This window comes from Nyctereutes procyonoides, unplaced genomic scaffold (genome assembly GCF_905146905.1).
Source record: "Nyctereutes procyonoides isolate TBG_1078 unplaced genomic scaffold, NYPRO_anot_genome, whole genome shotgun sequence".
NCBI lineage: Eukaryota > Metazoa > Chordata > Mammalia > Carnivora > Canidae > Nyctereutes > Nyctereutes procyonoides.
Genome location: NW_026575135.1, coordinates 33,347,466 through 33,365,370, shown reverse-complemented (window position 1 = coordinate 33,365,370; position 17,905 = coordinate 33,347,466).

Here is a 17,905-nt window from a genome sequence, read left to right as displayed (position 1 = left end):
CTGGAGAATAAACCTACATACCAAAACACATTAACAAGGAATTACAAATATTAGCTAAAGGCGAGAGAAATGCCAGGGAAGAGTACATATCAGCACACTGCTTTATTACTGTTTTTTTTTTAAACCTCATCCATTAAGTTTATACAAATTGAAGAAGGCCAGGGTACCTGAGTGGCTAAGTCAGTTAAGTATCCTACTCTTGATTTTGGCTCAGGTCATGATCTCAGGGTTGTGAGATCAAGCCCGGCATCAGGCTCTATGTTGAAATGTGGAGCCTGCTTGAGATTCTCTCTCTCCCTCTGCCCCCTTCCCACTCCCTCTCTAAAAAAATAAAAATGAAAAATTAAGGAAGGTCAAAATAAAAGGATGCTTTACTCTGATTTTGTTACTACCATAAAAGGATGTTTTGAAGAGAACATGAAGAAAACTGTAAAACTAAATTAGAAATGTGGGCTATTTGTGCTATGGTTATAATGTCTTTTACTGAGATATTCTGTATTACGTAACTTCAGAATTAAATAAAAGTTGAGCGATCTTGGAAATTTCACAAGATCTCAGACTTGATTTCTTTAGTCTAGAAAGTATTTCTTTTTTCTCATGACTTCTCTAACTCAGCAAATCCAAATGAACATGGAAATCATTTGTGGGGTAAATGTCAAAAGAACTTGGCCTAAAGTAACAAGGTGAAATGAAGAGACCTAGTCTGACGTGTTCTCCAAAAAGAGTTTATACAGAATTCTTGAAAGCAATAAGATAAAGGTGGAAACAGGGCAAACACCAACAAATGGAAACTTACATGGGCTCTATTATGAAAAGATAAGAAAGAGGAGAGACAACGAATCTCTAAGGTTTAATCTTTTCTGTAACTTAAATCATATCTGTGTATGAGAAAGTCCAATAAGTGAATGGATTGAAGAACAAAGCCCATCATGAAAAAGAGGAGAAACAAAAGGGAAAAACAAGAATTGGGGTTATGTTTTTTTAACAAAATTATTTTAGTGTTTGTGGAAGTTTGGTTAGGATATATGAGAGTAGGAAAATAATTCTAAGTTTTTAAGTGTATGTAGATATTCAGTGATGGCATTTGGTGAGCTTAGGTAAACACTTGCTTACACTCTTTACAAAGGGAGAGCCCTGTCCATAATACCTATGACCTAGATAACCATGTTTTGTAGCAGGCTAGAGGTGATTGTACCAGAGGTGGTCCATGACCCACGGACTGCCTGTGGTAGAACTCTACGACATAGTCTGGCACAGGAGAGCTGGGCCCATCAACTTCTCAGTGTTGGTAATTGGAACTGGAATACATGGAGTATTTAACAGTGAGAGGTGAAACTGAGACAGAGACAGAGTCCATGGGTGGTGGTACTTGAAAGAGCCCCATCTAATCCAAGGCTAGAGAAAAATGAGTAAAAATACAAAGATGACCTGAAGAAGAAAATGAAGTCACTTTTTAGAGCAGAGTGGGGAAGCAATTAACAATAGCTGTATAGGGAGTTAACAGGTGGAAAGAAGAGCATTTCTTTAGAGCTGCTTTGGTTCTTGACATCTTCTAGTTCCAGCTATGAATTCTTACACTAGACCCCTCTTACGGAGGTAACTTGGGCAAGACTCTACTCCTTGAAATCAACAAAGCTTAACCACAGCAGCTTCTATAATACAGCACTACTCAAGAACCTAAGCAGGGAAAGGAGTCCTCACTTAGCAAAAGTGACGGCAGCACTTCACGTGTGTGTGTGAAGAGAGAGAGAGAGAGAGAGAGAGAGAGAGAGAGAGAGAGAGAAAGACTGAGAAAATTCAAGTTAATAAAAGCTAATCCCTTTAAAGTCATCAAACAACACTTGATACATCAAACACTTGATAATGACAGATATTCATCAGATCTATGTGCAAGGTTTTGTCCTGGATACCATGAAGATATACAAAGTAGTAATGCATACACTCTTCTACCAAGAACACACTCTTAAAACACCTTTTCTTTGAAATTATTTTCTTTCATTTCCTGTCTACATTATGTTGCCTCGTTATGTCTCTATGCACACAAAAGTACCTACCTGCCATAATCAAACTTGCAAAAGTTTCTCTATTTTCTTAGACTGTAAGCCATGGGAAGGTTTGATGTTCCTGGAACATGGCACATGCTTAATAAATATTGAATGATGAATACATAAGTGAAAAAAACAATGAGTCATGACATATAAAGTTGGGTAAAGGACTTCTGTAGTTCTCAAAAAACTGGTATCATTTTATATTGTAATGATGCAAATAAGAGTCATGTAATTCAAAATAACTAAAAGCACTATACAATTATTTTGAATGTATTACATTCAGGAAAAGTATTAACTGAAAGACTAATTGTTTGAATTTTACAAGGTGAGGTTTCAATTATTTTTTAGTCTGTGGCCTTGTCACTACTTACTTATATCTGCTTCCTTTTGTTTTTACCGTTTCTTCATTCTCAAGTACTTACCATTCTTTCAATATTAGAACATGGGATGCCTGGTTGGCACAGTTGGTTAAGCATCCCACACTGTTTCAGACCAGGTTGTGATCTGGTTGTGAGATCAAGCTCCACGTCAGGCTCAGTGTGGAGTCTACTTGAGATTCTCTCTCTCTTTGCCCCTCTCTGTTATGCTCTCTCTCAAATAAATATTTAAAAACTATATTAGACCTTGATCTTCCCAAAATGATCTTTCTTTTTCTTCTACTTTCTCCACTCACACCTCACCTCCACAATCCAGTCTTCAAAGTCCAGTATGAGACCCTTATACAGTTTTAGAAATTAGGAAAGATTTGCAAGTGAAAAGGCAGATCAGGAAACATGAACAGGTAATTTTGGTCACACAAAATCCAAGAGTGTTCTATAAATTACCTTAATGACTAGGTAATTAACTTAGAATCAGCAATCAAAGTATTCATTTTTCTGGAAAGTCAAACATTTAGATAGAATGTATTTCCAAAGTATGCAAACTATGATGGTAGCCTGCTTTCCAGTAACTACATCATATTCCTGTAATGCCATCCTAGTTCCTTTCTTAGTGGATTCTTGATGATTCTCCTCTGTACGGATCTTTTCAGATTTCTAGATTTTGAATTTCAAATTTAGCTAATTACTTTTGCTGACATTTTTTTGATTTGCATTTCCCATGGCACTGGGTAGGCATTGTAAGGCAAATCTCCCAGTTATTTTCTGATATGAGCCTTTGAAAGTTCTCTAGACTATTTAAGAAAGAATATCTTCTTTTGTTGCATGTATAGAGATTATGTGCCTGCTCTGTCAACAGAAACTGCCACAGTTTGGCACTGAGGACCCTCTTATCTCCACAGAAGGCCAGACACCTATCCTCAAATACTTGTTCAGATTGGCTAATCATTTACAAATAGACTTTCATATTTACCAACTGGGCTTTGCTTTCAAAGACAGATGATGCAAGGTCTTTACATCACACAAGTACTAGTAACTCTCAAAAGCAACTACATATATGACCATATATACAATGCACAAGTGAAGTCCATTCATTCTCACTTAAATAAAAAATTTTCTTCATCCATGAATAATATATCAACTTCTCAGTTTGAACTGTACATTGAAGCCACTTTAAGAAACATCTATCCCATTGCAAAAAATTCTCCCTACTTCTCCACAGCAGGATCTTGCTCGCCCAAATTCCTATTTCCCAAAGTTTGGCTATGCGGGCCACTTTTGTAATTTTTCTCATTTTTGCTTACCATAACTTTACTACATTTGATTAGAACTATTCTATTTTTACAATATAAAACAACTTCTTTTTAAAAATTATTTTAGTATTTTTTAGATGGGAGGAGTGGCAGCAGGAAAGGAAGAGAGAGAATCTCAAGCAGACTCCATGCTGAGCAGAGCCTGGCACAGGGCTCCATCTCATGATCCTGAGATCATGACCTGAGCCGAAATCAAGTCAGCTGCTCAACCAAATGAGCCATCCAGGTGCCCCAAAACAAATTTACTCTCAAAAGTAGACTCAAATGTATATTTTTCTAACATACATTAAATAAATACATAAAATATTTATATGGGAATGAAAACATCATCTTAGTTTCAGTAAAACTAAAAATAGTCCTTTGGTTTGAAAGTGGTTTCAAGCTATGTGTTGATAGAAAATGAAATCCCCTGTAGTAGAAGCTCTAGGCCTCCCACTTTTTTACTTCTGCATTCCCAGATGAGCAGAACTAAAAAAACATGGGCCCACATCTCCTGTCAGTTTAGCTGCTATAAATATAATGGTAAATAATTGGAATCTTATGAATTAAAACTTTATAGCCAGTTTAGAATAAAATATTTCAATTTTAATCACTTCAAAAGTAAACATTTGTAGGGGTGAAGGACTTAATATCTCAGGACTTCGTATAACTTCTAACCATTTCAAAGCAGCTTCATATACCTTAAATAAATTGAATCTCATAATAAGCCATGGCATAGAAAAAAGGTATATGCATCACAGAATCATTACCATCGTTATTTGAAGGCCAATAAGCTATTTCTAGGCTTTCAACAGTCTAAGAGAAGCCAAATCTTTCCTCAAGATAAAACTAAAATATAACATCTCTTCTGACTGGGATTAGTTAGCAAATAAATGGTTCAGGTTGAATGAGAACAAAGTTCTGCCTTTTCACCAAAACTCATTATTTTTTTTACTCACACTGAAATTAGATAATAACAACACAAAGCAGTAAAACGCTGTAAAAATTTTTAAATAAAATTAATGACTACTAAACATCTCCAACTAATATCTTCTTGTGGATTCCCTTGAAGCTTGTCTACCTGCTGTTTTCACAGCTGTATTTTGCTTTCCCTTTTTTCTTTCTAATATATTATATAGTCTCCTTTGCTATTACTTCCAAATAAGATGACAGATTAAATGCTCTGCCAAAATTCATGCACAGTTAGAAAATGACAGGTCTGGGACTAGAGCCTAGATGTTTTTGCATTTCATTCTAAAGCTGTTTCTATTATACATACATACTGTCTCACAAAGGAAAAGATGTCTCAATTTTTAAAAATCCACAAAAATTTAAACTTAATAGATCAAACTAAGATATGATCCTTTAGTTTGTGGAGAGGTCTGCCACTAAAAAGTCCTATAAATGTTGAAAATTCCCCTTCTACATTAGATCTAGTCTCTAGCCTTGAGAAGTTCATACATCATTTTAATATGACAAATTCTAAAGAAGAATATATATTTAGAGATAAAGGATTTGGGTCAATATCACATCAATCAGAAAAGAAAACATCTTAGAAATCATAATGTGAACCAGTGGAGAAAAAATGACTGAATTTGTTTTTAAAGATTTTATTTATTTATTCATGAGAGACACAGAGAAAGAGAGAGACATAGAGGCAGAGACACAGGCAGAGGGAGAAGCAGGCTCCATGCAGGGAGCCCGACGTGGGACTCGATTCTTGGTCTCCAGGATCACACCCTTTGCTGAAGGCAGCGCTAAACCGCGAAGCCACCCAGGCTGCCCAAGATGACTGTATTAAAAACAAGTCTGCAGAAGTATGTCAGCAGCCCATGGTGCTCTTGTATGAAGTGATATGGGCTGTTTACGTAAGAAACTCCAGAGCATGAAGAAAGCACAATTACAAAACACTGTTCTAGTTTTCCATAAGCACAGATGTAGTAGGAAAGCAGGCTGCTTTCAAGACCACACCCAAGTTCCATACTGGGAACTGTATGAGATTTTTAAAAACTTGCCCTCTAATTTAAGACTGAAGACAAGTGTTCTCAAAGTGTAGTACATTGTCAAACTATCAAGTAAGGTGCTTGTTAGACAAGATTCATGAGCCTCAATCAAGACCCATTAAATCAGATTGTCTGGGGAATGGTTTGGAAGCTGCATTTCTTAACAAGCTCTCCAGGTAACTGATAATGAATGCTGAAGGTTGAAACCTCAGACTTAAAGAAATGACTGGATACATTAGAATAGTAATTTCTTAGTCTCCCATTTTGTTCTTCCCAAGTCCTGATCTATCCCTCTGTCCACCCTCCCCCATCCCTCCACTCCCATGATCACTTGGAATCCAAAAAGAAGGTTCAGGTATTTAGCAAATTAGAGTAAAACACATTAAGATGCAGAGGATCGATAGAAATGAGCTCCGTGTTCATTTCCATGCTTGGATCCAGCTCACCTTGTATTGAGGTCAAGTCAACTGATGTAGATGAGGGTAAACGGAAAGCTGAAAAAGGTGAAGGAAATCCAAACAAGCTCATGAAACAAGTTTTAGAACAAAGTTGTAGGATAAAAAAAAAAAAAAGTATTAAATAACAACAATTCTTAAAACAGGCAATATGTCCTGGTCTATTTAATTGTGCACCAATGTTTTCACTAGCAAGATAGGGAGTGAATAAGGCAATGTGGATGTCAATTTTCAGCTATAGCTACTGTGTCGGTTCTAAAAACTCTTCGTGGGCAATATTAGCTTATGCAGTGACCCTCCAGGTCTGGTGCTCCGTGTACTGGTTCCTTCAAGAATTAGAAGGACAAAACAAGGTAATGAATACACAAACCATCAAGATGGGAATAAATCTGTAAATACCTCAGACTAGAAAAGTAGCATAATACTGCTTAAGGTACTTAATTATCATATTGAGTTCTAAATGATGTCTCTAAACTAATCATCCTATAAAGAGAACATTTTATAAAACGTGTAGACTAAAATTGCCATATTTTCGTGCTACATGTTTTTGTTAAATTATTAGCTCAGATTAATAAACTCTCAAAGGCACAAAATAAAGGGATCATGCACACTTTTTGGATATCAGAGTTATAATACCATGAGTAGCAATAAATAATGAGAGTCAACAGTACTAATAGTTGTTTTATTTCTTGGAAAAGCATCAAAATTAAAATAGAATTTAGTTTATTTTAAAAGCAAAATATTTTACTAAAACTTCAACGCTGAAAAGTATGAACAACAAATAGTACTTATTAAATATTCTTCCTTTATAAGTTGAATCTATGATAGTTGCTTTTAAAAGAGATCCAAAGGGGGGAGGAGAGGGAGAGGAAAAAAATACAGAATATGAAAGAGATCCAAAGACCAGTAGCTTTAGGAATAAAGGAAGGTAGAGGAGTGAGAACTAACCAGAAGAAGAGAAGAACCTGAGGTACTTAGACAATCAACTTCTTGGCCTCCCTAGAGCTCTTGTGTTTTAACACAGAATTCCACATGTGCTATAGTTCTGGCATAACACTTCCACATATTTTATGTCAGATTACCTGTGTCTAAAGAAAAATTAACTTGAATTTTACAGACACTAACTTTTCAAACAGGGAGTAAGAATCATTTGGCTACAATATCTTATCTCTGGGATCCCTGGGTGGCGCAGCGGTTTGGCGCCTGCCTTTGGCCCAGGGCGTGATCCTGGAGGCCCGGGATCGAGTCCCACGTCGGGCTCCCGGTGCATGGAGCCTGCTTCTCCCTCTGCCTGTGTCTCTGCCCCTCTCTCTCTCTCTCTCTCTGTGACTATCATAAATAAATTTAAAAAAAATTAAAAAAAAATCTTATCTCTTTGACTCAAGAATCCTTTGGAATTAGTATACTCTCATTTTACAGTTAAGAAAACCATAGCTCAAAGGTTAAATGACTTGTCCAAGAACCATAGATAAGCAACTCCAATGTGAGAGTCTCACATAGGTTTTATTTTGAAGCTCATGCTTTTCTCATTATGATACACTGATATAATCTGTGGACCCAATGATACCATATTGATGACTTTAAGGAGTGGTTTACAGGTCCAGAACCAAACAACTGTTTAGTTCTTTTTATTGTTACTTGTGAGTCAGAGTTTCACCAAAGTCATTTGTAATGGGAAAATATTATTACTTGACATCTCTCTTGCACCATAAAAGCCAGGGTGGTTTCAAAACTATGTACTGAGGGGCCACTGTGTGTCAGGCTCTGGAGATTCAGTGGTTGAACAAGGCAAACAAGATCTCTAACCCCCAAGGGGCTTACATTCTAATGTGAGAGATGAAGAGAGTTAAACAAATGAATGAGTATGTTCCAGGGTGTGACCAATATTTTGAAAAAAAAAATACAGGATACAGGGATGAAGGACAACTGGGGTATATGACAGCCATTTTAGTAGAGGCCAAGGAAGGCTTCTCTGGGAGCTGACGCCCTCAGAGACTCAGAGGATAAGAAAGAGGCAGAAACATCCAGAAAGGCCAGTGTGGCTAAAATAGAGTGACACAGAGCGTGGTAGAAGAGAAGTCAGAGAGGTGAGCAGGGCCAGGTCATGGAAACCACATCCACAGAAGGGCACATATCCGTAGTAATACATGAGGGGTGGCAGGCTGTGGCCATGGCTGCTGTCAGACAAGAAAGATGGCAATATGTTGGCATAGCAGGTTCTCAGTTCAACAGCTATGCCAGCATCTTGCCTCCTCTCCAGTTCTAAGTTACAGGAGCAATACCATGCCTCTTCGGTGGTTTACTTTTCCATAATCTTCCCTTCTACCTGAGGGAGGGAAAACACACTCATTAATTAAAAATGCAAGTTTGTTTCTGAACACTACAAAAGTCTTCTTAGAGTGGTCAATTTTGAAGAAGTAGTTAAGCACAGGAAGGTTGTGGCTTCTTTGTTTCATGGCCTTTGATCTAAAATGAACCCTGAGAATGTTTACTGACTGCTTGTCAAACGACAGGAGTAAAATTCTGACATAAATTTTAAATCAGTAAAGTCTAAAGTCGATGAAAGTTAATTACAGGCTATTACCACCATATTTACAGCCCTCTGTACATCCCAGTGACTACTTAGTACACTTATTTTTTACTCTAATAACTCTATTGGTGAATTTCTGCCACTCAGATGTACTTGAAGAATAACAAACTGTCATCCTGCAATATGTAGTTCACTGCCTTGTGTGCCCTTAGAAATGGTGCTCTGGGAGCCAACAATGCCCAGATAGAACTTACTCCACAAATACATTTGCAAAAGCAACACTAAGTTCCATGTTCAAGGATGTTCACTGTGATGCTGTTTTTAAATAGCCAAAGAACTGGAAACAACCTGAGTGTCCATCAGTATGACTGATACTGGCTAAATTATGATATAATCTCACAACAGAGTATTTTATCATCCTTACCAAAGCTTAAGGCATAAGAATAATGATGTGTGTAAGAGCACCTCTGTGGGGCAGCCCAGGTGGCTCAGCGGTTTAGTGCCACCTTCAGTCCAGGGCCAGGTCCTGGAGACCTGGGATTGAGTCCCACATCGGGCTCCCTGCATGGAACTTGCTTCTCCCTCTGCCTGTGTCTGTGTCTCTCATAAATAAATAAAATCTTTAAAAAAAAAAAAACACTTCTGTGTACAGTTGACTTCTGAACATGGGTTTGAGTTGCATGGGTCCACTTTTATGTAGTTTTTAAAATAGATACAATACTATAAATGTAGTTTCTCTTCCTTCTGACTTTTTTTAAACAAATTTTAAATTGAAGTACATTAGTATTAGTTTCAGGGGTACAACATATTGATTCGACAGTGCTATACATTACTCAGTGCTTACCATGATAAGTAACTGTGTTACTGACTATATTCTCTATGCTGTACTTTTCATCTCCATATCTTATGTATTTTATAACTGGGAGTTTGTACCTCTTAATCCCTTTAATCTATCTATGTATCTATCCATTCATCCATCCCCTTTCGTAACAAATTTGTTCTCTATATTGAAGAGTCTGTTACTCGTTTTGTTTCATTTGTTTAGATTTCACATATGAGTGAAATCATATGGTATTTGTCTTTCTCTAATTTATTTCATTCAGCATAATAGCCTTTAGGTCCATCTGTGTTGTCACCAATGGCAAGATCTCATTCTTTTTTATGGTTGAGTAATATTCCATCATGCATATATACCACATCTTCTTTATCCATTTATCTATTGTTGGACATTTGGGTTGCTTCCATTGGTTACTGTAAATAATGCTACAATAAACATAGGGGTGCATATATCTTTTTGAATTACTGTTTTTGTTTTTTGGGGGGGTAAATACAAGTAGAATTACTGAATCATATGGTATTTCTAATTTTTTGAGGAACTTCCATGATGTTTTCCACAGTGGCTGCACCAATTTACATTCCCACCAACGTGCACAAGGGTTCCCTTTTGTCCACATCCTCACCAACAGTCATGATTTCTTATCTTTTTGATACTAGCTGATATGAGCTGATATCCCACTGTGGTTTTGATTTGCATTTTCCCGATGATTAATGATGTTTAGCATCTTTTCATTTGTCTACTGGCTATCTGTATGTCTTCTTGGAAAAAGGTCTATCCAGGTCCTCTGCCCATTTTTTAATCAGATTTTTTTGAGTGCTTTGCATTTTTTTGATGTTGAGTTGTAGAAGTTCTTCATATATTTTGGATATTAATCCCTTATTGGAGATATCCTTTGCAAATATCTTCTCCCATTCTCTAAGTTGCCTTCTGTTTTGTTGATAATTTCATTTGCTATGTAATAGCTTTTTATTTTGGTGTAGTCCCAATAGTTTATTTTTGCTTTTGTTTCCTTTGCCTGAAGATACATATCCATAATTATGTTGCTAAGGTCAAAGTCCATTCCTTGATTTTTTCTTAATAACATTTCCTCTTCTCTAGCATATTTTATTATGATGGAATATATAATATATATACAAATTTATTTATTTATTCATGAGAGACACAAATTTATTTATTCATGAGAGACACAAAAAGAGAGGTAGAGACACAGGCAGAGGGAGAAGCAGGCTCCCTGCAGGAAGCCCAATGCAGGACTTGATCCCAGAACCCCAGGACCACAACCTGAGCCAAAGGCAGATGCTCAACCACTCAGGCACCCAGGCATGCCCAAAATGTGACTTTTAAAAAAAGATTTTAAGTAATCTCTACCCAGTGTGGGGCTCAAACTCATAACCCCAAGATCAAGAGTCTCACGCTCTACTGCCTGAGCCAGCCAGGCACCCCTACATATATAAAATGTCTTAAATTACCATTTATGTTAATGCTTCCAGTCAACAGTAGGTTATTAGTAGTTAAGTTCTTAGGGAGTCAACTGTTATATGTGCATTGTCGACTGCATGGGGGGGTTGGCACTTCCAGATCCCACACTGTTTAAGGGTCAACTGTAAGTATGAAATATGTGTATGCATACACATATCATAGCTGATACATATAAATTTTTCTTAAAGGATACATGAGTGATTTATTATTTTAAGCAGAGGTTTATTAATTTAAAAATAATTGGATATAGTATTATATTTTTGTTTTCCTCTTTATATGTTCCTGACAAAAACACCAATAAATGTTATTTATAAACAAAAATGAACCTAAAATATATCTATAAGGATAAAACATTTAGTTACATAGCACTATCAAGGTACATATAAGAAGGAAGCCATTTAAAAATGGCTAATATCAACTGCATTTACCAGAAACAAAAATTCAGTGTTTCCTAAGTCTGGAACTGGATATATACACACACAGTCATTCACTTCCACATGTTCCATAAGTGGCATATATTTCTTGTGGGAGGACAGGAGGTTATGAGGATTCTATCACACAAGATCCTATAAAAATTTGTGCTGGGGCAAGGTAACTGGTGAAAGAAGTACTGGTTGACTTCCTAGCTCAACTTGATAACATGATATTAATGTAAAGGTATTTAGGAATTTTTGGTTCATCAAGAGTGGAACATTGGATCCAGATTAAAGGCAAATACAATATAGATTACAAAATACAGGTAAAAAAAATACATCACTGAATCAAGAAGATTTAATTGAATCAAATTTCTCCAAAAGTTCATTATTTAAATTCATAATTGAAAGGCTGGTGTAGATTGTGCCATTTTAGAAGGTAGACACTATATCTGAAAACAGTATTTTCTTGTGACTTTTTAAGGTTTATTTTGCATATGCAAAAGAAAATTGAATGCTAGTAATTATCTGATTTACCAGCTAGATACAGCAGATCCTTAAGAAGTTATATGGGCTATTTTGTATAGGGATCACTTAAAGGATAAAAGATAGGATGCACTACCCCCCTCTTCCTATTTATGTGCATATTTTCTTTAAAAACTTTGTAAGTTACCAGATAATTTCTCAATATATAATTTAAAAGTCTATAAGACTATACCCTTCCCCTATTAAAGATGCTGCTGAAACTTGGGTTCTTTCCATTAATTTCTCTGATGTATTCAGTGAATCATGGTTTCTATCAGGTCACTGATAAAATGCACCTCCTCACCACATGCACCTCAGACAAATTCCTTGCAAAAATACAACCTATCCATGAATTATGTTACAACTGGAAAAATATTATGGGTACCTAATTATAGCCTTTAGCAGTTAAGGTTCAACTTTAAAAAAATATTCAGTAAAATGTCCTGGATATTAAGGAGCCTATTTATGATTTTTCCCCAAAAATTAAAAAAAATTATAAACGAATAATTTGATTTCAGTTTGTAAATAGCTGATTTTTTAAAAAGATTTTTATTTATTTATTCATGAGAGACACAGAGAAAGAGGCAGAGACATAGGCAGAGGGAGAAGCAGGCTCCCTGTGGGGAGTCCAATATGGGGTTGGATCCCAGGATCCCGGGATCACAACCTGAGCCAAAGGAGCCAAATGCTCAACCACTGAGCCACCCAGGAGCCCTGTAAATAGCTGATTTTAAATGACCAGGCAGAAAATTCAGCATGTCCCAGACATGTGGGGGACAGAAGGTAGTTAGCTATATCAACCCCAATCAGTACACAAATATAAAGAATGAGAACTCAATCACAGCAACTTAAAAAATGGTGTAACTAATTCTCAATGTTTTTCCAGAGTCAGAATACAATTTACATAATGCCTCATTTAAAAAAAATGTTCTCTAAAAAAGGTTGGAGGTAGGGAGCTGATTATGTATAAAGAACTAGAATGCCCTATTTTTCAAGTACGGTATTATAGAAAATTTGTGGTCCAATCAAGAACATAACTGTGGGGAAAAAATAACATCCACTGAATGTGTTGGTATTGCTTTTGGGAACAGACAATTTGACAGGATGTGCTTAAAGCTACTCCCTAACTGATAGAAGCCAGATGTGTGTTTGCCCTAAATCTTGGGGGTTACAAGAAAGAGTGGAATTACAGATATAATTTACTATATTTATTTGTATATAATTGATATGTATTAATTTATATAGCAATATGTTTATATAACTACATATAAAAACTAAATATAAAAGTTAAATAAAAATAAATATATGCAACTAAATATAAATTGAAATTATACAAATTTTAACTTAGGAATATCAATAAAGCACAACTGAATATTTAGATCAGGCATCAGAAACAACCTCTAAACTCCATTAAAATACAGAGGAACTGGCAGAAAGGGTTAGGTTTTTAATCCTTGCCCTCCCCAGTGGCCCCATCATCTTCTGTCCAATGCACCCCCCATAGACTGTGGTACCTACCAGATTTCTTCTCCCCCAAAGAGCCCCACTGCCCCAAATCACATCCCTCTATCCATTCTAAACTCCCTTTTCCTCTTTGCACTTGCCTTTTATGGGAATGAGAAAGAAGACACCTATCCCTTCAGTATAGAAATTTAAGACAAACTGCAAATAGTTAATGGGCTTAAGCCTTCAAGGGGACCTAAATTCTTTAGCATATGGGTATTATACAAAATCCTTTTCATTTGGAAGATATGGAAGATATTTTCAATAGGTGGTTCTCTGTCCTACAAATTCTTGCCTAAAGTAGGCCAAGATGAAACCATTTACTATTTTCCCAGTGAGAAAGGCAGGCGGTGGGAGGGGGTGAAGAAGTAACTGTCTTTTTTGGAGAAAACAGTATGTACTTTTACATTTTCTCCCCTATTTAATCCTCAGAAAAGTAGTTGCCGTTGGTATTATTATTATTCCCTAGTTATAAATGACTAAGCTGAGGCTGAATACATTTAATTATCTCAAGTAAATAGCCCAATGTCACCAGCCTATTAATTATTCTGTTAGCTTAACGTCTGTTGGGCATCCACTTTATGCCAAGCATTGTGCTGAAGACAGGGTCTCTGTCCATAGTGGGTTTGCCAAGTTGGGTACTAAGAAAGGGTAAACCCTTAACACACTATATATTTTTACTTAATTTCTTAAGTCCCATGACCAGGTTACACACAAAGTATAATAAGAGAAATCATGGGATTGTGATGGATTACAATTATGGCCTCAATTCTACTTGAATCCACTTTAGTCAATTTGTGATGTTAGTAAGATATGATGCCAGCAGAGTTTCAAAAGTACTTGCGAGACCAAACTTACCTGCTCTCTCTTGAGCCTTAGCCATCACTATGAGAACATATCCAGCTACTCTACGGAAAAATAAGACTCATATAGGACAGCACGGTCTCCCTGATCATCCGAGCCAAGGCTAGTGTTGGTCAGCTGACAGCCAGCCAACCCCAACATGTGAGCAAGCCCAACCAAGATGAACAGAGCTGCTTCACTGACCACTCCAATGTGTTAGCAAATAAAGACTTAATGTTGAACTCCTTCGGGTTTTCTAGTTGTTTGAGATGCAGTATTACAGTATAAAGATGACTGACATAAGCATAATGATTAAGAAAGACTATGTGCTCTGGATTTAGGCTGAGTGGGTCAAAATTATCCTTACAGAAGCATAGGCCATGTTTGTTCAAGCCACCCATTTCACTAAAAGGCACAACAAAGTCAACAGACACCTAAATTCATTCTGCAACTATGTTGGTAGATTACAGGATTTCAGTGAATATTTATGGATAAAAAAGTCAACTTTAATCAAGCACTGCTTTGCTAGACAATGGGCTCCTTGAGGGCTGGAGACAAGACTGATTTATCTCTGCATCCCCAGGATACAATGTGATGAAAAAGGCCTTTACCAGAAAGGCCCATCAGTATCTGTTAAATGAAAGAAGAATAAAGATTTGGGTTATTTTACCAAGATCAATGGGAAGCTGCCAAAGGGCTATAAGGAAACAATGAGACAAGATGTGTGTGTGTGTGTGTGTGTGTGTGTTTTAAATTTCAACACTTTGAATCGCTTTACTTTTAAAACTGTGTTTTGACACAATTGCTGCTCTTCAGTGGTGAAAAGATAGCAGGGGCCAGAGTGGATACACAAAGACTAACCAGGAGCCACCACAGCTGTTCAGACAGAGTTCGTGTTAGTTTGGTTGAAAAGAAGAAGTTTGAGATATATTTGAGAGGCAGAACAGAAAAAACTTGCTTGAGGACTTAAGGGCCTAAAGAAAGGGAGGAACTGAGAAAAAACAAAACAAAACAAAACAAAAAACAACCCTCCAGTCTTCTGGTCTGTGCTCTGGGATGGGTGGAAGAGACTTTCACTGAAATAGGGAACCCTGGAAGAGGACAAATATTTTAAAAATGTAGACTCCTGATTAGAGAGATCTTGAGTTAATCCTCGTCTAAAGCCACCACCTGGAACTTCAATTTAAAGAATCTGTGGCATCAGTGTACTTGAAGATTGGTGTTTCTGGGACACTTAATTGTACCCTGTGATACTAGATAAATTCATTTGCCTCATGTAGCAGAAATGGTCTGAAGTAAGGCTGTGCTGGATCTTTGTAAGAGGGCAAAATACAGCCCCACTATGAAGACTTCTTAAACTATATTAAATCTTAAAAGGAAATTGAGCTTAAGAAGGAAAAGAGTGTACATGCCACATGTAAAATTGGTTTCAGAGGCTAAGGTTGAATCCTTTCCTGCTTAACAAATTTTCCATGGACCTAAAAATTAAACTAGATGTTAGAACATTCCATACACACAAAATATGAACTCTTGCTTTCCTACCTTATGCTCATCTTAAACTCTATCTTCCTAGAATTTCACTTAATGCCATTACTTATAAAAGATCCAATTGTTTAAGGTTATGATTTAATTACCCTTTTGAGGATCAGTATAGCCACCACACTGTGGTCTATGTTGGTGTAAAAGCACTGGCTTGCATTGATAACTGGCCATCTTTTCCTAAAGATTTAAGCCCTCGTCAAGCCTTTAAAAATATGTACTTTACTAAATTGAAATGTTTATTCTACAATAGGGTCATTATTTTATTCATAAGTTATTCTTCTTTCTCTGGACTTCATGGCCATGGACCATCACTCCAATCATAGCTATCACCTAAAAAAAAAAAAAATGTGTGCTGCTGGTCTTACAGGAGTCAGGGTTGCAAGAGACTGGGGATAGATATGTGTAAATCTATCAAAACTTCTAGAAAGAGACCAAAGTACTGTAATGGTGGGTGAGCAATACTTTCATGTGTGAAAAAGGTAGAGAATGTGGTGCTATTGTGAATCACAGGAGGAGCTGCGTGACTTATCTGTAAAATATGGTGCCTCCCCAAGCCCAGCCAAGCACAAGGGTACCCCTTCAATCACTGGATAGCCACCACACTTAAAGATCTAGCCCAGTGAATATCGTAAAAAATAAAATATTTGTAATGACTGAGTTTCCCACTGAATTCATATTCTAGATCCCCCAAAGCCTAAACCAAAGGAAGGATGAATTTAGAATATATTGTGTCAAACACTTTACATTTAATTTTTTATTAAACCCTAACTTCAAACTGAAGAGCTGTTGAGGAAAATTATCTGCATTTTATACCTGAGGAAACTAAACTTCAGAAAGGTTAAGTGATTAATTTATAAATACATCGCCAGTAAATGTCAGAATAAAAATTCAGCAAATCTTTCCAGAGGTCTGCACTCTATTTGTGTCCCCATACTAACTTCCAGTCTCACCAGCCTTATCTTCTACTCACCAACATGGCTCTCCCTCTGGGGCTAGATTTATCTCCTCGCCACCTCCCTCAGCTCCACTTTATTCATAGCTTTTCTCCTGCCCCTCATCACATATTCCTCTAAATGATCATTCTGCTTTATAAATCCAAAAGGAAGCGTTCTGAACTCAAAGGAATGTTCCTCCATGTTGATTAACAACAAAACTATAAATGACTCCATTTTCCTAATTGTCAGTAATCTCGGAAATATTGTCTAAACATATAATTAAAATGTAAAACATTTTATTATCAGACTGGATGGTTACCTGTGAGCCAAATACCACCAAAGTCAGACAAAGCACACATGGTAGGGAAATCTCCAAAGTAATCCAAACACCAAGGGCTCCCAACTATTTCCGTGACCTGAAAGTGGCATTCCTTTAGAATGCTGTCTCTAGCCCTTTGCAAGTATTGTTCCCTATCTATAAACACCCTCCTAACATGCCCCTTGTTCTATTTGGCAAACGAGGTTTCATCTTTAAGACTCTCCTCAGGCAGTGTCATGATGACGACGATGATGATGATGGTGATGATGATGATGATGATAAATGCCCTATTCTAACAAAGGAAACAGACTAAAGCATGCTAAGTTATATTTACTGGAGGCTGTGTTTTTGTTTTTCAAATTTTCCCTTACAGGTAGTTTGATGCTGCTGCTGAAGGCACACTGGGCCCAATCTCTATAGGCTTTTGCCAGCCTTTTGTCCTAATTAAAATCTAATGCCTTGACCAGCTAATGATGACAGGGCAATGTTCTGATCCAGGACTATAAGGCTCCAAGAAGAGCTAGAACCCAAATGGAGGCTTTAGGAAGAAATATGGCCCGACCACATCAAGGATAATGGAGTGAAGGTCATACTGCACAAGTAACTCAGGGTTAGGGGAAGCAAGGTGGACTGTCTGCAGGAGAGACAACAATGGCTGTCATTTGTTTCTACTTTAGGCTTTTATACATGTTACTGGATTATTTCTAATCCTCCCAGTTCCTTACAAGGTGAGCATCATTATTCCTATTTTATTCTCTTTGTAGAGAATGTGCAGAATTGATGCTTTGTAACTCAAATCTGAT